Below are 26119 nucleotides of genomic sequence, written 5' to 3' on the forward strand. Positions count from 1 at the left end.
TTAAGGTAAGGAAAATAATGTTGTAACTTGTGAGGACCAAAATCATTATTTGCTAAAGAAGATTGTTTTATTTATTTATTTATTTGTAAAAAAAGTTTATTAACCAAAACAGACTTCTTCAAAGTTTAATAGGGAGTGATTTCAAAAGGTTCATCTAACCAAAATTTATAAAGTAAAAACCTTTTACAACTATGTCTAATACTGTGAAATTGAATTCACGGACTTATAAACTCTTTCAAACTTTGATGTTTTCGACAAAAATTTTACTTCAAAGGTGGAAAGTACAAGCGTTATGTCAATTACATAAAATTTCCATGAATTTTGGTTAGTTTCAATTCAACATCTAAACTTTAAAAGGCTCCCTTTTTATCATTGGACTTTGAAATTTAATCTAAAAATAGACTTGAACTTTTTTTTAGTACAACACAATTATGGAATAGAGGATTGAACCTCTGATCCTCTGGATTAGAGTACATGTTAATACCATTGAACTAAGCGCACTTTAGTAATAGACTTGAACTTTAAAATTGTATATTTTTCATTGATAAAAATTGATGTAATAGTCAATATATAAAAATTAACATGCATGCCTATATTGTTTATATATATATATAAAAGACTCAAATCATTATTGTCGTTATTTCATCTTAAAAGATATCATTGAAATTGACAATAAAAGTATAGTTCAAGTGATATAAAATATGTAATTCCAACTAAGAAATTAGAAAGTTGAATCCACATACTGTTCAACTAAAAAGCAAACTTTAAGTAAAAATTTTCAGTGATATTTTTTTAATGAAACAAATTTCAAAATTTAAAAGCTAAGAGTATATAATGTCATTTTTTTTTTAATATAATAACTATAAAGTAGAAGATTGAATCTATAATTTTTAGATAAAAAGATTATATCAATATCATTAAGATAACTTCATATTTATATTTTGTGATAGTAATTTTAGGGTAGTTGTTATTAGATGGTTAATGAAATAACTTGGATGGTAGTTTGATGAGTCGCGAATTTTGGCGCGTGAAAAGCAATTTGATTTGGGAAGGGAAGGCAAAGTGGGGATAGGCATGTGAGCGGCCATGATAAGGAAAGTGGGACCCACTCTCGGCATTCTCCAAAGCCATTGCTTTGCTGCCAGCGGACGCGCCTCCTTGGGGCCCACTCCCAATGACTAAACAACCAAAAATTTCTCACTTCTCTCCCATTATTATCTTGTTTTAACCATACTACTAAATTTCTTTATAACATGTCAATATTTTTATTAATATTTCTATATTTTCATAAATTTGATATTAACATATCTTAAAATTACATGAAAAATAATAATTAAAAAATCAATTTTATTAGTAATATAAAAATAAATAATAAATATAACTTATTTTAAAATTATAAAATATTTATTTTAATTTTTTTATTTTTATGATTTTTTTTCAGAAATATCTATCAAAATCGAAATTTTATATATATTTCTATTGAAATTATTGTAAAATAAACATCCTATCGATATCGACATTTTAAACATTCGTATTTCCCTACTTTTTCTATTTATTCTATTTTATTACTTAATAATGTATCTTCTTAAATTACTTCTTTACTCTTCCGAATACTAGATAGAGTTTGTTTTATTGTTTAATAAATCATTAAACTATTCAATATTTTTCACCAATATGGATTTGTTAAACACAAATTCTAATTAAGGTTTAAAATCTCATTGAGAGATTAATTTTATAAAAAAATTCAATGTAAATATTAATAAAATGTTGATGTTGATAAATATCTTTTAAAATGTTATAAAAATAAAAAATCAAAAAAATATTTAAATTAATAAATTGACATTTTTAATGATCTTCGATATTTATTATTTGTATTATATTTATATTAGTGTCATTTTGTAACTTGTTTTTATATTTTATGTATTTTTCTATGATATAATGAAAATATCGATTTCAAATCCATAAAAATGTGAAAACATCATCATGTTGTGGAAATTTAATATTATGTTTTAATGGAACTTGAGATTTCAATTGTGCTTGTCACAATTATATTTTTTAAATAAGATATTTAATAGGTTAATGACCTATTAACCACAAAGTTCAAATTTTGAACATTTATTAGAAATTTGTAATATTATGGATATATCAGAGATAAAGTTGATATTTTGTATATCTGGAAAAAAAAATGAAAATTCATAGATCATAATACAATTGTTAAAGTTTAAAATCCTATGTGATATAACATTCGAGAAAACAGAACTTAACTTAGTGTAATTGATATATATATATTTCTTAATTTTCATGTTATTGACTACATAGTTACTATATAATCATTGTTTTACCCCTATTTAATTTTTTTGGTTTCTTATCATGCTAATAGTCCATTTTTTATTTTAATAGAATTAAATTTATTTTTTTAGTTCAATAATTTTGGACGAGAGGATATCAACAATTTAACCTCTTTGTCGATAGCAAAAGTCTTTGTCTTGTTTTTTTCTTTTTCTTTTTCTTTTTTTTTCCCTTTTTTGAAACAGTGAATCAAGAATGTCACAATCGCACTTTCAGAAGTTTTACTTAGCGATTGTACGATACTTGTTCCAGCTCACAAACAAGTCAGCCAATTCGAATACAAAACGTCGATGGCACACCGGGTGCCTCTCGCAACCTCCACCTCGTTTTAGAGAAAACGATTTTAGAAAACGGGTTTGGAGAAAAAGGTTTTCACAAACGTTTTGAATGTATGAATAGAGAAGAGAAAAATTGTAGTAGGCTAGAAAGCAATAAGCAACAACAACGGCTTTATAGCATACCACTCCAGGTATGGGGAAGTGATGGTTAGTCTTATCCCCATGCTCGAGAGGCCCATTCTCGTAGCTTTTGCCTCTAGGATCTCAACCCTTGTCAACAATTCCCTGATGGGCATCTCGTCTAAGCGGCCAGCCACCGCGTCAATTTCATCAAAGGCAAGTGATTGGGAAGCAACTCACAAGAATGGGTTGTTGTCTCGTGAGAATGCTCCCTTTGCATGGAGCCAGTGTGTCCCTTAAGTCCTTCCACATGCCTAAGTGGGATGGCTTCACAGTTGTTGGGGCTAGTGCATGTTAGAGATGACCAACAGTCTAACAGTTCAGAGAAAGAGAAAAAGTTGCATCAAGAGGGAGAGAAGCATCTTCGCAGCATTGTCATATGAGGTGGCCAGTGAGTTGGCTAAAGGGTAGAGCCGACAAGGAGAGGGTTGTGTTTTCTCTTTCAAACTTTGCATTTGTATGAGTAGGTGCCACGAAGAGTCCATTCCATGGTAGGCTTGCGAGCCTCACCTAGAGAGGTGCACCATTGCGTGTTGCTTAGAGAATATGTGTTGTGGTCTTTAAGTAGGCCGAAGTCCTAGTGGGATTGGATAAAACCCCGTTGTCGACGCAAAAAGTGTGTCGAAGCGTTGCCATGGTTTTTCGGGCCAAGTCCTAAGGTTGGGCGCGAGAAGGTCCCTAAGGGGGCAAGCCCACAACCATTGGCCTTTTTGTCGTGCGTATGTTGCGAGTCTCGAGGCCGAGTCCTAAAGTTGGGCGAGGTAGGTCCATTGGTGGGATAGCTCATAAGTAGTGTGTAGTTTCCATACTCGTTCTGACACACTTCATTTTCAGCAGGTCCGTTATACAGCCAACCCAAGTTCGGATCATCATCGAGACAATGCCGAGATTAAGCGGGGGAGAGTGTTGCAATCCAACGAGAATGAAAGTGGATTGCACACCCAAGTTTGTCATTGAGGACGATGACAGTTTAAGTGGAGGAGGATGCCACAATCTAACTTTGAGATATTAGATTGTGACCCTACTTGTGCAGACAGTGCAGTGGCGACACGTGAGTGTCGACACATTTGGCAAAGATAAAAGGCCAAGAGAAGTGTCGTGGTGGGACCAAGGAGGATGGTGTATCATCCTACACACCAACATAAGTAGACAAGCATGCAATGTTGAACATTAAGTAGAAAGACAAGCAACTATGTCATCGGTGGTATCAGTGATAAGCTCTATGGGGGCCAGATGGGGCCCCAGGCCGTGACCTCGGAAGGTAAGGTTCCGTCGCGAGTTTGGATAAGCGGCTCTAGAGTTAGATGTATATTGATAAAATATGCAAGCATGTCGAATTTCATGTCAATTAGAGTTCAGATGAGTGCTCTACACTGGTGAGTGACAGTTCATCACATTCGATATGCATGGGTGGCAAAGAGGAAAATGTTCAAAATGCACTATAGAAGGAGGCATGGTCTCATCTCTTCATCACCCCTGGGCCCTGTGGCCTAAGTGAGCTACCCCATGGCATATGCGTATGTCATGGCGTAGGCGAGCATTACAAGACAAGTGTCTTGGGCGTCTTCCATTGAGAATGGGATCTCATGGATAGTGTCGGATGGCATGGGTGTGTCGGCATTGCGCCCCTTCCCATGGGCCAGAGGTTCGATGTAGCACTCGGTATGCCATTTTTTATTTGACAAGCGCTCAGAAGGGCCTAAGTCTCGATTATGTTTGGATGGATGGATGTCCAAGAAGTCTCAGGTGGATTGTTGCCCACGAGTCAATTGATGATGGTTCTCGATAAGTGTGCTTGAATAGGGGAGATAAAGCTGATGACATCCCGATACTTGGGATGACATTCTAATGCATCAGTGGGACTCGATAGTTTCCGGTTGGCCCGACACTTGCTCGAGTTGTCCCAGTAAGCAGTGTAATGGCCTGGTAGAGCTCAGTAGGCGATCATTAGGCCGGTAGAAGCTCGATAGGTGCCGAAATAGGTCGGTAGAGCTCGATAAGCATTGTTATGTCCTGGAAAGCCCTGGTAGAGGGTTATAAGCCTGTTTTTGCCCAATGAAGGGTCAGAACTCATCCCAATGAAGTCTCGAAGTGAGGTAGAAGTGTGAAGGACGTGCTGTTGGGAACTAAGATGATGGAGAGAAATGCGACGTTGCATTGTGATGAACTTAGCCTCATATATGGGCAAGGTCGAGCCTCTATCTTGCCCTAGAGCAGCAGCAAGTCGGCTAGAGTCGCACATGAGGGAAAATACATGTATAAATGATGTGTATGGCCGAATGAAGTTCAATTCCGCATGAGTTCAGTTCAATTGAGGATAGAATAACCTCGCCTAATGTCTAATGAAACTTTAAAGAGTCGAGCGAAAAGTAAATTGGGACTTGACTATTCCTTAAGGCTGACCATGACCACGGGTGAATCATGGTGTCGCACGGTTGGAGAAGTACGATCATGACACAAAGCATCCAACACATCGAACCAACTATTCTTGTGACACATCATCAAGAATGAAGGGGAGAGTATAATTAAAAATAAAAACCTATTTTCGGGACAAAAAACAACCAAGAGAGGATGTCAAAACTGGAATAGCATGAGTAGTTTTGTTCTCCTTTATAAGAATGTGACAAAAAGACAAACCATTAGTAGAGGATCCCACAAAAAGAATATCATCAATCAGCATCCCTAATTCAGATAAATAGCCCATCTCATCGCTATTGAGGAGATTAATAACCTTTAAAGCATCAGACTCAACATCGAGTGGGGAGTTAACCCAGACTGACTTCAACCCCTCTACCAAAGCCTCTGTTTCGAGGAGGCTAATGTCCCAATGCTTGTTGGTGAACTTGCATCCTCCAAGAACGACATGACTATCGTGATCCCTAATGATCCAATCAAGCTCCACAACTTTTCTCCTTGGATAAAGTCCAATGCGCATGGGATAGCTTCATAATGATTTAATTTTTAATAAATTATTTTTAAAAAATAATTATATTTTTAAAAAATATTTTAAATTTCATAACTTGCTCATATATTGTAGTTTTATAATAAATTAATTTATATTACTTAATCTAAATAATATTATGTGTTATAGTATTTTCTATTATATTATTTAATTTATGTTTATATTTTATATGTAAAAATCTCTTTTAATATATGTAGTATTTAAGGAAATTTTCAATCTTAATGATGTGTGATTGAAATTTTAATAGACAACTTTCATTATTGTTGCTATTTTGTAAAGGATCTATTTCTCTATATCTCTATATCTATATTAAAAAAAAAATCATCTAATAGAATTGATCTCTAAAAATATCTAATAGATTCATGAATTTTTAATAAAACAAAGTTCAAATTTTTATCGGAAAGTTCTCGAATATATTTTTTTAAAAAATTAAATTAAATATTCTATTAAGTTATTTTATATATATATAAAAAGATGGAATAGTTTGGAGATTTATTAGACAAAAAATTAAATTTCATATCTAACATAATATTTTAATTTTTTAATTTTTTTACGACATAAAACTATTTAATCAACATATAATTAAAAGTTTAAAAATTTACTAAAAATGAAATTGGAAGTTAGGAACACACCATACACTTTAAAGTTTAGTGAAGATTAGAATCTAAACATTTTGAAACTAAAAGCTTGACTTGTAGCTCTTTGGGAAGTTTGTTTCAGCAATATGATTGATTGATTTTATTACAAGCAAAACTTGAACAACATGTTTTTGTAATATGTTCTTTGTCATGATGATTCTCCTTTGAGATTGATTCCTTATATGTTGATATGTGTTGTGCATATTTGTTGATGTACCTTCCAAGCTACCCATATATATGTCTTGTTCAATTTTTGGATTGGCCATTTTGAAGATTTTGAGCCGTTATTTTGTGTTCGTGCCAAAAACATAAGTGTGTTGATCCATGAGGTTGTGGAGCTTTTGTCATTGTCGATTAGGCATCAATTCATTCCAGTCAAACAATATAGTGAGGTAACCAATTCTCATACTAACGGATGCGATGGAGATCGACCACGGTAGAGACAACCCACTAGCAGAGACGACCGATGTTCGACGACCCACTGACAGATTTGTACCCACGGCTACATATTTGAAAATGATAAGACTAACAGAAAAAAATTCTTGAATCTTCCAGAAAAAATATTAGGCTCTTCCGACCTACCTACAAAGGAACAAATATTAATTACATAGAAAAAAGCGAGGTCAGTCGGTCCGACGGTCGGTCAGTGAGTCGGTTAGTTTTCCACTGCAAACATTTCTCAAGAACCAAACACAAACGATACACAAAGAATTACAACATAGAGAAGGAACAACGATTCGTTGATTGCAATTAAAAACACTGCCAAAGCAACAAAATTCGATTGAAAATCTAATGAAAACAAAAAAACAAAAAATCAGAAACTCACAACTCCACCGGAAGTGTAAGTAGTGATGGTGAATTTATGGTCGCTCGGATCGACGGTTGGAGACTGAAGGACAACGGACGACAAACTTGATGGAGATTGATGGAGACCGACAGATGGTCGATGGACAACCATGGACGGACGAACGGTGAAGGAGGTCGGTTAGGGTTTGGGTAAGAGAGAAATGGAGGTAGGGGCGTGCGATAGGGTAAAGATGAAAGGGATAAATCGGGCGGGCGCATAGTATTTAATATTTTAATAAAATAAGAAAAAAAATAATTACGCCTTTAATGTCGATTTAAAACCGACATTAAAGATTCATCTTTTTTAAAAAAAAACTGACATTATACATTCGATTTCACTTTTTCCAACCGACATTAAAGCCCAAAATTCTTCTAGTATTCAATTTTTCATCTGAAAGATCTTGAATATATTTTTTTAAAAATTAAATTAAATATTCTATTAGTTAATATATATATATATATATATATATATATATAATATATATATATATAATAAAAGATGGAATAGACTGGAGATTTATTAAACAAAAAATTAAATTTTATGTCTAACATAATTTTTAAATTTTTTTACGACATAAAACTATTGATCAACCTATAATTAAAAGTTTAAAAATTTACTAAAAATGAAATTAGAAGTTAGGAACACACCATACACTTTAAAGTTTAGTGAGAATTAGAATCTAAACATTTTGAAATTAAAAGCTTGACTTGTAGCCCTTTGGGAAGTTTGTTTCTCCAATATGATTGACTGATTTTATTACAAGCAAAACTTGAACAACATGTTTTTGTAATATATTCTGTCATGATGATTCTCCTTTGAGATTAGTTCTTTATATGTTGATATGTGTAGTGCATATTTATTGATGTGTTTTCCTATTCTCTAGGACATGTATAACAATATGCTAGGACATTTTCAATGGCATTGTAATATGAAAGATAACAAATTATGTAGAATTTTTTTTTTCTTATCTATCTGCAAGATTCTACAAATTTCGTGGCCTGCTATTTTTTCCTCATAGAGACGATTTATTATTTTCTTAAAGATCTTTTCCAAGCTACCCATATATATGTCCTGTTCAATTTTTGGGTTGGCCATTTTGAAGATTTTGAGCCGTTATTTTGTGTTCGTGCAAAAAACACAAGTGTGTTGATCCATGAGATTGTGGAGCTTCTGTCATTGTCGATCTTGAGTGAGTCTTTAGATCTTATTGAACTGTTCTACTATATTTTGAGAAGTGACTCTCATATTTAGGGGACCCCAAGTTTTTCCAAGTGAAACAATATTCATTTGAAGATGGAAAGATAAAAGTTATTGGTAAGAGGGAATCAAACGTTTAAAAGGAGCCTAAGCTTCATTGAGAGAGACTCTCACACTTATATGGAGCCAAAGTAAGTTAAGCTATTCGTATGTCACTATAATTACTGTTTATTTTCAGATAAGTATAATATTGTAATTGCTTGACTTTATATTAGTAAAATTATTTTTCATGGGTACACTATCTCTAGATGTAGGTGGCATCAACTGAGTTATCAAACTCTATGTCTTGTTCGTACTTTATTTTTCTATGATTATGTCTGATGTACTTGAAATTGTTGAAACATCGTGAATAACAAATTTTGTTGTGTGTTAGATAATCCTTATTTCAATCTTCTACCCTAAATTTTTTAATTTTCTCTTGAGAGAGTGAAGAAGATTAAAATCTATGATTTCTTAATCATTGATTGGAAAATAAATTTTAACCCGTTGAGCTCGTTTTTTATTTTCTATTTTAGAAAAATGATGTGATCCTAGGAATATAGATGTTATGCAACGAATTCCAATTATTGCACCCACATATTTGTCTAAATTAAAAGATAGGGATAATTGGCTCGTGACTGTATCACAAGGGACATTGCTTCCGTGGCATTAAAATTTATACAATTAACCATAAAATTAATATATAATATATAGTTTCGAGAATCAAGTGAAGAATTAAAATAAACATTACATCCAAATGTTATATAGCACTGGTCTGTATTAAAGTTTTTAATTTTTTTTTAAATTATTTAGTACAATGTAGGATTTTAAAAATATCATTTGGCTAGATTTGAAATCAATTATTTGTAACTGAAATTCAATATATTTAAAAGAAATTATTGCTATAAAATATTGTTTAAAAATGTCTTTTTTATAAATAAAATATTAACTGTTGATGCCAAAAATGGATCAATATTAATTTTTTTTTAGGAGAGATTCGTCCGAATGCCTACAAGACAGAAGCAAATGAATACCGGTGTGGTGTCTAGTCATACACACTCTAACGCTCAAGTCAGTTTTGTGTGTTTGAGTAATTAGAAAATAGGAAAATAGCAGAGTATTTTGACGTATCTTCGACCAATAGTCTTGGTCATTTTTATAAGGTAGTAGAATATAACTGATATTGAGGGTCATAATACCCCTATTTAATCATTGAAATCATTGAGTTAATTATTTGAGCGGTTACATCATGAGTCCCATTGAACTCTCTCTAAGCTGTCTTAGGCTCTTCTGAGCTACACTATATTTACCTCATGAGTCTCACTGAGCTCTCTCTAAGCTCTTTTAGGCTCTCCCATGCGTCTTCTTGAGTTCTCTCCTAGGCTCCTCTAAACTACATTAAACTTATCTCACAAGTCCCACTGAACTCTCTCTAAGCTCTCATAACTCTCTCCTAGGCTCCTCTAAGTTCTACTAAGCTTACCTTATGGTGGGTCCCACTAAGTTTTGACTCTCCCATAGGTTCTCTTGAGTTTCACTAACTAAGCTTACCTCATGGGCCACTGAGCTCGGCCTCTCCCACGGATTCTCTTGAGCTTCACTAAGCTTACTTCATGGGTCATTGAGCTTAGACTCTCCCACAGATTCTCTTGAACATCACTAAGCTTATTTCATGGGTCCCATTGAGCTTGGGTCTTCTATGGGTCCTCTTAATCTCCTCATGCCTAAGCATTCAATCAAATTATTTTTTAAAAAACAATTCCTTAATTTTCAATCTTTTGAATAAGGCATTTCTAATACAAATTTATCTGAATCAACACAAAATTCAAAAGCAACCCAAAGCAAAATTAGGTCACAAAAATTAGAAGCAACAAAAGGCAGAATCAACACAAATTAGTCACACACAATGAATTCTATTAAGTTTTTGTTGTTAAAATATTGAAATATGAAGTAATAGAACTCAAGATGCTAAAACAAATTCCAAATTTCGATGCAAAAAAACACCAATTAAATAGTTTTAGACACCAACATGCTTAACAAAATGAGAAAGTGGGTTTGTTTTTTTATTACTTTATATGGGGTTTATCATTCCTACTCTAACATTTGGAATTTGGATGGTTAGTTAAATTTAAAAAATAAAAACAAATATTTAAGGTCCCATTCCATCTTGGACCCATTCGATAATTATTTTGTCTTTTCTTTTTATTTTTGTAAATTAAGTTTAGGAAACTACTTTCACTTTAAAAATTTTTTCTTTATCTACTTTTTACTGATTGATTAAAAAAATCAAGCCAAAATTTGAGAACTAAAAAAATAGCTTTAAAAAAGTTGTTTTTGTTTTTAGAATTGGACTAAGAATTCAACCATTGTACTTAATAAAGATGCAACTTATTGTAATAAATGTGGATGAAATAAATTTCATTTTAAAAAACAAACACTAAAAACCAAATGGTTATCAAATGGGGTCTTGGTTTTGATTTTTTGTTTTTGAAAATTAAGCTTATAGACACTACTTTCACCTCCAAATTTGTTTTTTTATCAATGGTTTAAAAAACCAAGTCAGACTTTGAAAACTAAAAACAATACCTTTTAAAAACTTGTTTTTGTTTTTTAAATTTGGCTAAGAATTCAACCATTATACTTAATAAATATGCAAATTATTGTAAAAAATGGAGAGAAAATAAGCTTAATTTTCAAAAATAAAAAACAAAAAACGAAATGGTTACCAAACGAGGCTTAAGAATTTGTTTGGTATCCATTTAATTTTTTGTTTTTGAAAATTAAGTATATTTTCTTTCATTTCTTACTATGCTTTTCATATTTCATAAGGAAAATAGTTAAATTCTTATCTAAATTTCAGGAAAAAAAATGTTTAAAAATTATTATTATTTTTTATTTTAGTTTTTAAAACTTAACTTGTTTTTAAAAATATTGATAAAAAGTATATAACCAAACAATAAATTTAGAGGTAAAATGGTTATCTATCGATAGACGTAATTTTTCAAAAACAATACTAAAAATAAACAACACTACAAGAATTTTGGTTTTTCCCGACGAAACTTTTTCTGACGCTTTTTTGTGGTGTTGGGAAAAAACTAATCTCCCTACGGAAATTTGAATATTGTGGGGATAAATGGGTTTCTCAACGCCGTTCTCTTGGACCGTCGACATAAACCATGTTAAGAAAACGATTTGTTGGCCTCTCCCAACGCTAAAATTGAGGTGTCGAGAGATAGTGCCTATCCCGACGGTATAGATGAGGTGTCAAGTTTTAAAAAAAACTTGGAAAATTTTTATTAGAGTTATCTTGACGATGAGTCAAACTACCGTCCGGAGAACATACTTAGCCCGACGGTTTTAAGAGGGCCGGGAGAGGGTAATTTTATATATAAAAAAAAAAACTTGGAAAAATTTTGTTAAAGTTATCCCGACGGTGGGTCAAATGACCGTCGGTAGAACATACTTAGCCCAACGGTTTTAAGAGCGTCGGGAGATGATCAATTTTAAAAAAAACTTGGGGAAATTTTATTAGAGTTATCCAGAAGATGGGTCAAACTATTGTTGAGAGAACATACTTAACCCGAAGGTTTTACGCGCGTCGGGCGAGGGTTAATTTAAATAAAAGGGTTGCCAAAATTTTATTAAAGTTATCCCGACGGTGGTTCAAGCTACTGTCGGAAAAACATACTTAACCCGACGGTTTTATGAGTGTCGAGAGAGGGTCAATTTACAAAAAAGTTTGAGAAATTTTTATTAGAGCTATCTCGACGGTAGTCCAAGTGACCGTCGGAAGAATATACTTAGCCCGACGATTTTAAGAGGGTCGGGAGAGGGTCAATTAAAATCCTCATTTTTCCTTTCCCTTTTTCAGTCGTTGCCCGATTTCTTTCTTTCTTCTTCCTTCCCATCTTTCTTTTAGCAATCGTCCACCGTCTTTCCATGCCATCCTTGCCCGATTCTCGCCGTCCAGTGTGATAGTCTCCTCCTGCCCTTCATCACCGTCCGCAACCAGGTACGGATTTTTCTTTCCATTTTCCCCCTTCCTATCCATGGTACTGTCTCTTAATTGTTGATCCAAGAATTTTGTATACTTGTTATCCATTTGAATCGAATTTGAATCGGATATTTTCTTTTGATACCTAGAGAAGTTTAAAAACTACAAATGACCATGAGAAAGATGACAAAATCTTTATTTCCAAAGGAGAGGGAAAACCTACAACAACAAATTAAAAAATTACTTTCTTTTCTCTTCTCACTTGAGAGAAATCAGGATGTGGGTGTGGATTTAAAGAAAGCTACATGACAAAATCTTCAAGAATGAAATTAGCACTGTTTTAGAGAGAGAAAGGGGACAATAATATACAAATCTAGAGAGAGATGGCATAAGTATTTAATGGGATTACTAAAATTCTTGAGGGGAAAGGTGAGAATGATGGGTCAAAGTGAAAGGGAGCTAATGGAGAGAGATTTTGGGATGGTGGGTCAATGTGAAATAATAATGTGGTTTGTGAGAGCAAAGTGCAAACTAAAGCTTTAGTTGAACACTAAGAGAAGCAATGTAGAGAAAGATGAGAAGTAGAACTCATGGAGGTGAGGGTGAAACAATCAATACAATAGGTTTTTCAAACTAAAACTGGTAAATTCATATTTGAACTTTAAAATATATTTAGTAAATCTTTACACTTTCAATATTATCCTGTTTAATAAATATTTTTACTTTAAAAGGGTTCATTTTAGTTTTTAACTCCAATTTTACATCTTTATAGGATTTTAATAAAATATTGGTTGATAGTCCAAATAAGTAGTCTAGATTGATTTGTTTGCTAATAAAAGGATATCTTCTATAGCTTATGTTCTTCAACACTGTTCCTTCCATCTTTACTATAGTTTAAGTATTTAATTTGTTCCCCAATTTCTTGTAACTTCTAAAATCTCAGTTTTTGATTATTTACTATTCTTTACTATAGTTTATTCCATCTTTACTATAGTTTAAGCTAATAAATTGCTAGCATAACTTGGTATAAAGGTAAATGCATAGTTATCTTTAAGTTTAAGTTTAAATTGAGATTTAAGTTCAATAACTCCATAGTTGTTTATGTTACCTTTGTGTCTAAATTCGTTGATAGTTGCGAACTTGTTTATTGCCCAAACACTTGGAAGTTCCTTACTTCGACTACTTCTTCTTGTATCATCATTTTCTATTTCATTTTGATCTTTTTTTGTTTGATTGTATTGCAAGGGATTTCCAAGGGAATGACAATCCCTTGTAATAAAAGAAAAAGACCCTTAAAAGAAAACTTTATTTTGAATGATGATTGAAAAAATTCACAAAAAAAAAAAAAAAAAAACCACAAACAAGAAAGAAATTAAAAGAAATTAAAAGTCTTAGTATATATTTTAACTTGGGTTTATTATTTGTGGTCGAATATTGTTTTTAAGAAAACAACTCTTCTAACAAAAAAAAAAAAATAATACTTAGAAATTAAAACTACGTGTTCTAATATAACTGATTGTCTAAATCATACAGCCAGGGGTGGTCATTCAAACCGCAAAAACCGAACCGAAAACTCAGTTAAACTGAAAAATTTGGTTCGATCCAGTTTGAAGAAATTTTGAAACTGAATTAATTCGATTCGGTTCAGTTTCACTTTTGAAAACCGAATTTGAAAATGAACCGAACCATTTTTAACTAATATATATATTTATTTGTTTATATATTTAAAAAAAAAGAGTAAAACCGAATTTAAAATCGAACCGATTTTAATTTAAAGAACAAAACCGAACCGAACCAAACCGTTTTTAAATTAAAAAAGAATATAACATGAATTTTTTAAAAATGCCAAAACCGAATTTGAAACCGAACCCTTTTAATTTAAAGAACAAAACCGAATTTAAAACTGAACCGAACTGAACCGTTTTTTAATTAAAAAAGAATATAACATGGATTTTTTTTTAAAAAATGCCAAAACTGAATTTGAAATCCAGTTTGATTCGGTTCGGTTTGACCATTAAACCGAACCGAATCGAACCGTTTCCACCTGTATATACAGGTTCAACTTATCACATATATTACTAAGAATCACATATATTATTAAGAATAGATAAATAGTGGATTAAGATAGGAACAAGTTATCAATTGAGTATGTAGAAGGAGTAGCCCGATTCCTTGAAGTTACAAAACTTCATGTTAATAACTCGGGAAAATCAAGATGTCCATGCAGAAAATGTTTGAATGCAATGTGGGACCAATAGATGGAGTTGGACGACATTTATTCATTCATGAAATTTCTCCATCGTATCATCAGTGGATATATCATGGAGACCTAATCGACTTGTTTAGGGGATGCAAGAGTTACACATCTCAATCGACGCATGATGATGGATTAAGTACGACAAAGATGAATGTTATAGATGAAGAAAATGAAATTTTGAATATTATAAATGATCTACAATGTCCAATTGCATAAAGTTCATTTATATTTATTAATGTTCTTATATTGAGTTTAAAGTTGGTATAAGGGTAAATTTATAATTATATTTAAGTTTAACTTGAATTTTAAGTTCTATATTGAGTTTGAGATTAAAATATGTAAATTTGAGTTGGTTTGTTTCAATTCATTTTGTTTTTAGTTGAGTTTTAAGTTTTATATTCATTTTGAGATTTGTATATGGTATATTGAGCATTAAACTTATTTAAATTTGTATTTCATAGGTATCTCGAGATTTATGTTAAAAAGCATCACCCGACAAGCTAAGTTAGGTTGTAGAATTGTGTTTTATAGGTACTTTGTGGATATTATGTAATGTTATTTCAGAGTTAAGAATTTGTGGATGTTATGTTATATTCAAGATAAATAGTATTAGTAGTTGTTTATTTGACAAATTCTTAAGATTCAAACATGTTTTCTAGATATTATTTAATATTGTAGACATCTAATTAATTTTAGTAATTTTTATTTGATATTTGTAAGATTCAAACAGGTATGACATTTGTAAAAAAAAAATATAAAATTTAGTAAATAAATAACAAAGATATTTCTGATGCCTAAATATGTAATCCCAATGGTATAGGGATCGAAAAAAAAAATGTAATTTCATGCTTGTTTTTTTACCTTTTTCCTGATGCTAAAATAGGTCACTGTCGGCATAAGTAACCATCTCCTGATGGTACAGGGGTCGGGAAAAGTATAATTTCATGCTAAAATAGTTCTCAAGATAACTTTTGCCGATGGTAGAATCGTAGATTAAACATCGGAATAAGAAACTATCTCCTGAGCCAAATGGGGAACCGTTGGCATAATCTGACTTCTCCCAATGGTGTAAAATTATTCTTACTGTCGGGATAAATAATTTTTTCTGACGGTATAGCTTAGGGTCCGCAAAAGCCCCCATTCTTGTTTCGTCGGGATATCTTCTTTTTTTTTTTTCCTACGAGAAGGCTTTTTTGGGTGGGTCGGGGAAGGTTTTCCCGATGACCGTGCCCTGACAATACTGCAAAAGATTGGATTACCGTTGAGATAGGTTTTCCCAACAGTTTTTCAACTTTTTCCGACGGTTTCCATTATCAACAAAAGTCCAAATTCTTGTAGTGCAAGTGGCTACCAAACGAAACCTAACAATTTCTCCTTTTAGTTTTCAAAACTTGTCTTATTTTTTTGAAAACATTCTTAAAAATAGATAACAAAACAAATAAATCAATAGGTGAAAATAGTATTTATAAACTTAATTCCTAAAAATCAAATGATTATCAAATGAAACTTTTAACAATCCCGTCTCCAACACTTATCCATCTAACATATGCTAAATAAATAATGAGCCCACACTAAAGTCGATGAAAGGTTATTAAATAAAACGAACACATATATATACAAATTTAAAAACAAATATTAATAGTACTAAGTGTAGGAAGAATCTAGAGAATGAAAATTATAATAACTCCAACATATTTAATAACCTCTTAAATTGAAGTAAGGTCTAAAAGAACATAATTGAAATGGAGAAGGAATAAGAAAGATTGGTGGTTATGGAGGTGAAAGTATAGGTTGATGTTTAAATCATCACGAGCATACATACTGCGCAAATGGGACATACTCTGTTCACTGATGATGCCATCGACATTGTAAACTGCACCTTTGACTTGCTACAAACTCTGCTCGACTGTGACTTGTCATTTTTATTACTTGATATGTCCTTTTAATTTTTTTTTTAAAATATCAAATAAATCTTTTACCTATTCAATATTTTTAATAATTTACGGACTTACACCAAAGATAAAACTAAAAATTTATACATTAAATAAATAGACAAGTTAATTTGTTTAAATTTTGATAATATATATACCATAAAGTTATTAGACAATTTATTAGACGATAAAAATAGACTAAAAAATATATGATTAACTAAATTTATAACTCAACGTAAGAAAATTATCCGATCATAATTTGACAACAAAAACAAACAAAACCTCTTTGTTTTGTACTTTTAAATATGAGATGAGGTGTTTAAAGTATTTGAATTTTGTTCACAGAAAGAGGAAGCCAAATGGGTCATGAGAGGATGGGAAGAGTCAATGATTAAATAGTTTAGTTTTTACAGAGAAGAAAATAAGGGGAAAATAATGAAAGGGTTGGGTCCTATTTCTAATTGATTGTTTGCAATTGCAATAAGCGAAGCCCACGTGAATTTGAATTTGAATATAATATATTATTATATATTCTGAAGCTTTTTTAAGCCAAACATATGCCGTTGCCGCCAATGTTGCTTTGGTTCAAAAATAGATAAAAATTATGGACTGGGTTCAGTCCAAATTACAACAATAAACTCAAAAAAAACAATCCAAACTTTCAAGTCAAAACTTAAACAATTCAAAAATAAATTTTCAAATCCAATTTAATGATCAAAAAGTACCTAATCTTAGCCAAAGCAAACTTCACACACTAAATCTTCCAAATTTTCAACAAAACTAATTCAAAACTCTAGATTTTCATCCATACATTTAAATAAACTACTAGATCTATTGTTATTCAAGACATAATCGCATATACTGAAGAAAAAATACCTCGGATCGACGGTGACAGGGGAGACGATGGACGACAAAGAATATGAAAAACTAGCAGACGACGGGAGACGGCTGGCACGTCGGGATGGGAGAGAGAGGAAGAAAGAAAGAGAATTGAGAGGACGAAGAAACTAATCAGAGAGCGTGAGTAGGATTTGGGACCAAGGAAATTGTGGACCCCATTCACGATATCCTGGTCAATGTAGCATGCTTGACATGTGGCTAGTGGATCCCATCCACGATTTATCTGTTGACTCAATACTCGTGGACCCGATCCACGATTTCACAATCCTATTTTTGTTAATACTTTTAAAAAATACTTTCAAACCAATCCTACTTTTGTCAATAAATATTTAAGTATTAAAAAAATTCTTTATTATTGGTACTTTCATTTTTAGATTGTTATGATTTCCATTTTTATATAATCAGTTCTAATATTAATTTTATTTTGGATAGTCGAGGTTTCCACTTTAAAAATATGAAAAAAAAAAAAAATTAAATTTCACAATCTTTATAAATATTCAATTTTGAAGTAAAATTCGAACTATTTACTCATTCTAATACATCCTTTTACTATGACATAGCTCAACGATAATTGAGATTAATTTTATCTTATAGTATACCATATATATTTTGTAAAAGAGAGGACGTAAAAGTACATGATTTTGAAATTTTCTATACCGGAGAGTATTAATTTATTCATTTCATACGTCATAATTTAACGCATAATTATGAAGTGATATTTAGTAAATAGTCTTTAAACTATTTTAATGCTATTATTCTGGCAAAAGGAAAAAAAAGAGGAACATGATGTAATTTGTATGAAAAGAATTTCAGTCTCGTAGTATTAAACACATCCACAATAATATCTTATTGCCCATTTTAGGGAGAATAAATCTTTGTGACTTGCTTTTAATTTTATTAAAATATTTTATATTAATAGAGATATTACCTCCCACTTATATCTTCCCACTTATATCTTCTCATGATACAATGTGAAATTTTCGTTATACTCAGAATACAACTCTATTATTTATTTATTTTAATTTCTTGCTCCTATTAAGAGAGCTCATTGACTCAGTTTTATTAAGCTTGAATTTTATATATATTTATGTGTTGTTACAACTGAATAATTAGTTTTACTATTTTGTTATTCAGTTGTACATTTTGTTTATTCCTTTTTACATAGTGTATCTTTTATATAAAGGTCATTGTGCTGGTCACTCTTTATTTATAATAAAATATATCATTTGTAATCAATCCTTGTTCTTATACTAAAATTCTTTACGGTATCAGAGCACAAAGTCTAACGACAAAGAACTATGGGTGATCTTTTTTTCTCTTCTTTGTTGTAAATGGGTGATTCTCCATCAAGAACTCAATCCTCCTTAACGGCAATGATTTCTTCTTTAATTATGATCAAGGTAATCAACCCTGGAAACAAGACTACTATTGTGAAATTAGATGAAGAAAATTTCCATTCCTAGGAATTACAAATTACTTCCACCTTGAGAGGGTATGGACTTGAGAAATTTATCAATCAAGAAGTTGAGGTCCTTTTGAAATTTCTCACCGCTAAATCTAAATCTTCTATAAGAATAGTGAGTCATGACTACGATTATTGAATTAGGCAAGATAGCTTGATTGTTTCTTAACTTCTTGGAGCTATGACGAAAGATCTTCTCTCTAAATTGCTTGATTGCAATTTAGCAAAAGAAGTTTGGGCTGTACGAAACACATGATTTTCTTCTCGAAATATGGCGCGTGTTCTTGTTCTGAAGGGTAAGCTTGAAGCAATAAAAAAGGAAAGTATGAAATCAGAAGAATATTTTCAGAAAATCAAGAACCTGGTTGATTCCTTGAATGCAGCTGGAAGAAAGATACCCCAGAAGATCATGTAATGAACATATTGGTTGATGGTCATAAATTCGACTTTACTGTTTCAGTAATCACTGATAAAGATGAATATCCTTTTTTACAAAGGGTATATTCTCAATTACTTGCTCAAGAAAATTGAATTGAAAACATGATTCCGTAAATCCTGATGCATCCATGTTGTCTATTAATTTGACTACACATAACCAATCGAAGCAAGCTTCCAATTCTTTCTCTCCATCGAACAACAATGACGCGACTCGACATAACAAAAATCAAGGCAATAAATGTCATGGCAATAAACAAGATAAATGATTCTGGAATAATAATGGAGAGCCCCTTTAAAGTGTCATTGATTTCTTGAGAAATGGTTTCAATGACCAAGCTCAAATCAAAATGGACACAACTTTTCTCCCAATCATCAAAACCAAGATTCAAATTCTTCCTCCATAAATACAATATAAATACATAATGACTTCAACAGGAAAAATCAGTGGTTTCCAAATTCAGGGTTTAAAATGTGGCATCCAGTTGAGAGAAAGTTCATAGTGAGCAGAGACATTACCTTTAAGGAAGAGGAAATGTTTATGCAAAAGGAGAAAAAGCTTGAGAATGAAGGTGAGTCATCCAACACAGGAATTGAGATGGAGTTACCCATTGAGCAACTAATAGAGTCTAACCAACCTAGTGACATAGGAGAAACTGAGGAAGATGTAGGGGAACAAGAGGAGACAACAAGTGAGCAGCTTGATTTAAGTCAATATGTCTTAACTAGGGATAGACAAAGGAGAACCATTACCCCTTCAGCTAGATATACTGAAATGAACTATATAAATCTGGTTTTAAATACTGTTGTAGCTCCTACTAACCAAGAACCAACAACCTTTAAGGAAGCAACAAGTTGTGTTGATGTAAGAGATTGGATAGAACCTAAAAGTGAATGAAACTTGGTCTTCAGTTCCTCTACCTAAGGGTTACAAACCAGTTACCTCTAAATGAGTTTTCAAACTTAAGGAAGGAGCATCATGTGATCAAAATCCTAGGTATAAAGTAAGGTTGGTTACAAAGGGGTTCACTCAAAGGGAAGGAATAGACTATTAAGAGATTTTCTCTCCAGTTGTCAAACAAACTTCTATAAGACTTCTTCTATCCTTAGTTGCTCAAAATAATTTGGAACTGTATCAACTAGATGTCAAAACTACCTTCCTTCATGGACATCTAGAGGAGACAATCTATATGACGCAACCCAAAGGATTTGAAGTTAAAGGAAAAGAAAATCTCTATTGCTTACTTAACAAGTCTATCTATGGGTTAAAACAATCACCTAGGTGCTGGTATAAGAGATTTAATGACTATATTTCTAGCATTGGATCCAAAAGAAGTTCATTTGACATATGTGTTTATGTAAATACAGGTTCTTACAAGGATAAGGTTTACCTACTCATATATGTAGATGATATGTTACTAGCAGGTAGGTCCAAGGAAGATCTAACCCATGTTAAAAACCTCTTAAAAAGGGAGTTTGATATGAAGGAATTGAGAGAAGCAAGTAAGGTCCTAGGAATTGAAATCCAAAGGATCAAGAAGTCTATTCTAAGCATCAATCAGTCCAATTACTATGAGAAGATCCTCAAAAGGTTTAACATGAATGATGCTAAACCTGTGAGCTTACCTATTGTTCAATACTTCAAGCTTTTCTTAGCTAACTCTTCTAAAGATTCTGACCAAGAACATAAAAAACAGATGGTTGTTATACTCTATAGTCAAACAGTCGGAAACCTGATGTATTTAATGATTTCTACCAGATTTGATCTCTTATATTCAGCTAGCCTAATTCGTAGATATACCCTGGTAAGAGACATTGGGAGGCTACTAAATGGATCCTAGGTACTTAGTTTGGTCTAAAAACTCAAGATTAGTCTACCAAAAAGTCAGCTGAACCAAACTTAGAACTTTATGGATATGTGGATGCTGACTATGCTGGTGATTTGGATAAAAGGAGGTCCTTAACAGGTTACTTTTTCCTTTATGGTCTTAATCTAATCAGCTGGAAAGCAATACTACAACCTATAGTAGCCTTATCTACAACAGAAGCTGAATATATGGCTTTAACAGAAGCAATCAAAGAGGCTTTGTGGCTTAAGGGATTGCTGAAAGACTTTGGAATAGATCAAACAGTGGTGAAACTTTACTGTGATAACCAAAGTACTATTCATTTATCCCGAAATCCATAATACCACACTAGAACTAAACATATTGATATCAAGTATCATTTCATTAGAGATAAAATTGAGATAGGGGAGATAGAAATTTGAAAGGTTCATACTTCAGACAATGCAGCTAACATGTTAACAAAACCTATTTCAAAGCTTAAATTGGCTAAATGTCTAGAACATGTTGGTTTCGAGCTTCCAGACATAGGGTAGACAAAACAGTCAGAATCAGGAAGATCAGAAGATTGCAGGACATTAGAGTCAAGGTGGAGAATTTGAAGAAGTCGAGACTCAACCTCAGCTTTTACTTGTTTATAACTAATTTGTGATGTAATGATCAGTTGGTATGTTTTATAAATACCTCTAATCAGTAAAACAAAAACAAATAGTGATCTTCATTTCCTAGTTTTCTGTAAACAACAAAAGCTGTACGCAATCTTCTATAGTAAAGAACTTGAATCTTCACATGGACGTAAGCAATCTTGCCGAACCATGTAAACCTCTATGTTTATTCTTCTTGTCTTCATCTTTCTTGTTCATTCAACTGTTACTTTTCTGCGAATCGCGCGTCATACAATCTCGTTTCAAATTGCATTGAATATACAGTATCGAGTTCAATTGTGCATCGATCTTCGCTATCGTGTAGCCTCGAGTTGATCGTTTTCACCTTTGAGTCACACAGAGTAAAGATCAAGATTCATCGAGAAACTCATCGAGTAAATTGAGTATCAGTTCAGTTGTCATCAAGTTCCATTAAAGATTCAACAGAAACTCATCAGACGAAGAAGGACATTCGTATCGAGCATCGAGTATCCAATATTAAGGATTTGGCAGAATATTTCTTAGCCTTTTTTTTTATCTTTCAGTGTTGATCTTGAGTATTTGGGCCTAGGAAAGAGTGATTAACCCAACACATATTCTGATTTCTGTCCTTTGTAATTTATGTTTTTTTGTATAAAAATAAAATTGGGATGCGATTTGCTTCTGCACGGATGTTCACACATCCTTCAGGTTTGTTATTCAAGAAGCCACAAGATTTGAATATTCAAGGTTTTGCAAATGCAAACTAGGCTTTGGATTCAAATGATAAGAAATTGACTTCTAGAGTTTGTTTGTATTTTGGAGGGAATTTAATTCAATGAGTTTCAAAGAAACAAACAGTAATCTCGATTTCGAGTATAAAAGCATAATATAGAAGTTTAGTTCTTACTTCATCATAACTGATTTGGTTTAGTTCTTACTACATCATAACTGATTTGGTTTAGTTCTTGCTTCATTAGAACTAATTTGGTTACACTATCTCTTTACTGACTTACATGTTAGGTTATGACAATCTCCAACTCTTTGGTGTGATAATCTCAGCGTTGTGCATTTGAATGCAAATCTAATTCTTCATTTTCTCACCAAACATGTTGAAATTGACATTTACTTTGTAGAGATATGGTGCAACAAAAGAAGTTTGAATACATCTTCCAACTGATGCTAAAATTGCCAATGTGTTTAATTACAAAGCCCTTTTCAACTACAAAGTTTCTTCATTTGGAAGACAATCTCAATATCTGTTCATCTCACAATATAGGCTTGAGAGGGGTATTAAGAAAGCTCATTAACTCAGTTTTAGTAGGCTGGAATTTTATATAAATTTGTAATGTTACAATCGAATAATTAGTTTTACTATTCTATTATTCAATTGTACATTTTGTTTATTTCTTTTTACACATTGTATCTTTTTATATAAAGGTCGGTATGTTAATCACTCTTTATTAATAATAAAATACATCATTTGTGATCCATCCCTGTTGTTATCCTAAAAGTCTTTAGCTCCCTAGTTGCAAGATTTATTTCAATAGTCGACCATTTTGTCCTTTTTTTTTGGCAGAAAAAAATTAAATTTTCTATTACTCCTCGATTTTTATGGTTATTATTACAGGGTCATTTGCTTCATGAGAATTACAAATTCCCATAGTATACATTTGGATTATGTTTATTTTATAGTAATGTAAAATGTCCGAACATCCGAAGATCATCGGACATTTTAAGATGCCTTTACAGAGGACATCTTGAGAACTTTGGATGCCCTCCTGAAACATGCATTTCTTGGATTCTCGTGTTAAGAGTATCCTCTTTTTATTTCTTTAACCCTTCTTATTTTAATATATGTATAAATATCATTCTTTTTTATTTTTATTTTATAATTAAAATGAATATTGTGAACTATGTATTTTACTCTCTTTGGTTATATTGCAGTTTTTTTTTTTTTTTAAAGAAAGATATTCAACTTCAAATTAATATTTATAAAAAATCTTATATTAATATATATTATTTTGTTGAGAAAAGTAACAAATAAAATTATAAAACTATATTAATTTAAAAAGAAATTTAAATTAATAAAAACAAATATGTTATATAAGTTCAAATTGTATTAAATTAGTTATAAAATAATGAATAGTTGTAAGGGCATTCGTGAAACATTATATAAATTTAAGACATTCTCAAATAGAAATCCTACGAAACAACCATAGTTGTCCAAATATTCTAGATATCTTAAAGAAAGATTATATTAAACAAATATAGTTATCAAAAGATGTCAGACATCTATAATTTTGGATATGTATACTTTTCAGGCATCTAAAGAATCCACTTATCTAAGGGTTGAACTTTATCACCCTTATTTTCACCGACTTTCACCCCCATAAAAATGTGTCCCATAATTTGTAATATGTTGCGAAAATGAGGAGTACGACAGAATACGAATATGGAGAAAATATAATATAATAATATATTTATATAGTAATAATAAATAAATAAATATAAGATAAAATAAAATAACTAAAATTATAAAATTTGATAATATGAAAATTAGTGGAATTTTGAAGTGGATTTCTCACCAATGTGCATTTTCTTTAGATCCACCAAATGACACTATTTATAGGCAAAGTGGCAAGTAAGATGTGGACTTACATGGATACCAAACATGAATTATTATAAGGCACGTGGACAATATGAAGAATGACACATGACTTTTAGGATACTAAGTATTGGACATTTATTTTTATGATATTTATAATACTTCCCCTTAGATGCCCATATATATATGAAATATGCCTCGTTAAAACATTACTAGGAAAATCCAATGGAAAAAACCTTAGTGAAGGAAAAAGAGTACATATTTCATATTATACATATTCCTAAAAGAATACAATATATTTACTCCGCCTCATGAAAACATCACTTAAGATCTCTGAATTGCTGCATTCCAATGTTGTGCACCAATTTTGCAAAAGTTGCAGTTGGTAATACCTTTATAGATAAGTTTATTAGGTTATCCTTCGAACAAATTTGTTGTAAAGTGATGTCGCCATTTTCTTCAAGATCATGAGTGTAGAAAAGTTTCGGTGAAATATGATTTGTTCTATCTTCTTTAATATATCCTCCTTTGATTTGGGCTATGCAAGCTGTGTTGTTTTCGTATAATATTGTTGGAAGATTTTTATTAGAAGACAAGCTGCACGTTTCATGGATGTGCTGAGTCATTGAACTTAGCCATACACATTCTCGACTAGCCTCGTGAATTGCATGAATTTCAGCATGATTTAAGGAAGTGGCTGTTATGGCCTGTTTCACCAATCGCCATGATATAGCAGTTTCTCCACATGTGAACAGATAACCTGTTTGAGATCTAGCTTTGTGTGGATAAGATAAATATCCAGAATTTGCATAACCAACTAGATCAAAATTTGATTTATTTGAATAAAACAAACTTATATCGATTGTTCCTCAGAGATAACAGAGTATATGCTTAATTTCGTTCCAATATCTTTTTGTTGGAAAAGAACTATATCTTGCTAATAAATTTACTGAAAATGCAATATCTGGTCTTGTATTATTAGCAAGATATATGAATGTACCAATTGCATTAAGATATAGTACTTCAGAACCAAGAAGTTCTTCATTATCTTCTCGAGGTCAAAATATATCTTTCTTTATATCCAATGAACGGACTTCTATTGTAATATTTAATGGATGTACTTTGTCCATATAAAATCTTTTCAAAATTTTTTCTGTATAAGTTGACTCATGAATAAATATTCCATTGGCTAAATGCTCAATTTACAAACCAAGGCAAAATTTTGTTTTTCCAAGATCTTTCATATCAAATTCTTTAAGATATTCTATTGCCTTTGAAAACTTTTTAGGAGTTCCAATTATATTCACGTCATCAACATATACAGTTATAATAGTAAATCTGGATTGTGATTTCTTTATAAAAACACACGGACATATTAGATTATTTTGATATCATTCTTTCAATAAATATCCACTCAGGCGATTGTACCACATCTGTTTTGATTGTTTCAATCCATATAGTGATCTCTGTAATTTTATTAAATACTTTTCCCGGGAATTTTATGTATATATTTCAGGTACTTTAAATTCTCATGTGATTCTTATATAATATCATTATCAAGAGATCCATATAAAT

General features: G+C 31.7%; 1 long non-coding RNA gene across 1 annotated transcript; it reads left to right on the forward strand.

Annotated features, from left to right (window-relative positions):
* The first annotated feature begins 12160 nt into the window (after positions 1–12160).
* LOC150037774 (uncharacterized) lies at positions 12161–15056 on the forward strand. Its single transcript, XR_016527771.1, has 2 exons — positions 12161–12502; positions 14712–15056. It is a non-coding gene; the product is annotated as an uncharacterized LOC150037774 (long non-coding RNA).
* Positions 15057–26119: the final 11063 nt, after the last annotated feature.

The sequence above is a fragment of the Benincasa hispida genome, chromosome 2 (genome assembly GCF_027475165.1).
Source record: "Benincasa hispida cultivar pf3 chromosome 2, pf3_genome.v1.1, whole genome shotgun sequence".
In the NCBI taxonomy this organism is placed as follows: domain Eukaryota; kingdom Viridiplantae; phylum Streptophyta; class Magnoliopsida; order Cucurbitales; family Cucurbitaceae; genus Benincasa; species Benincasa hispida.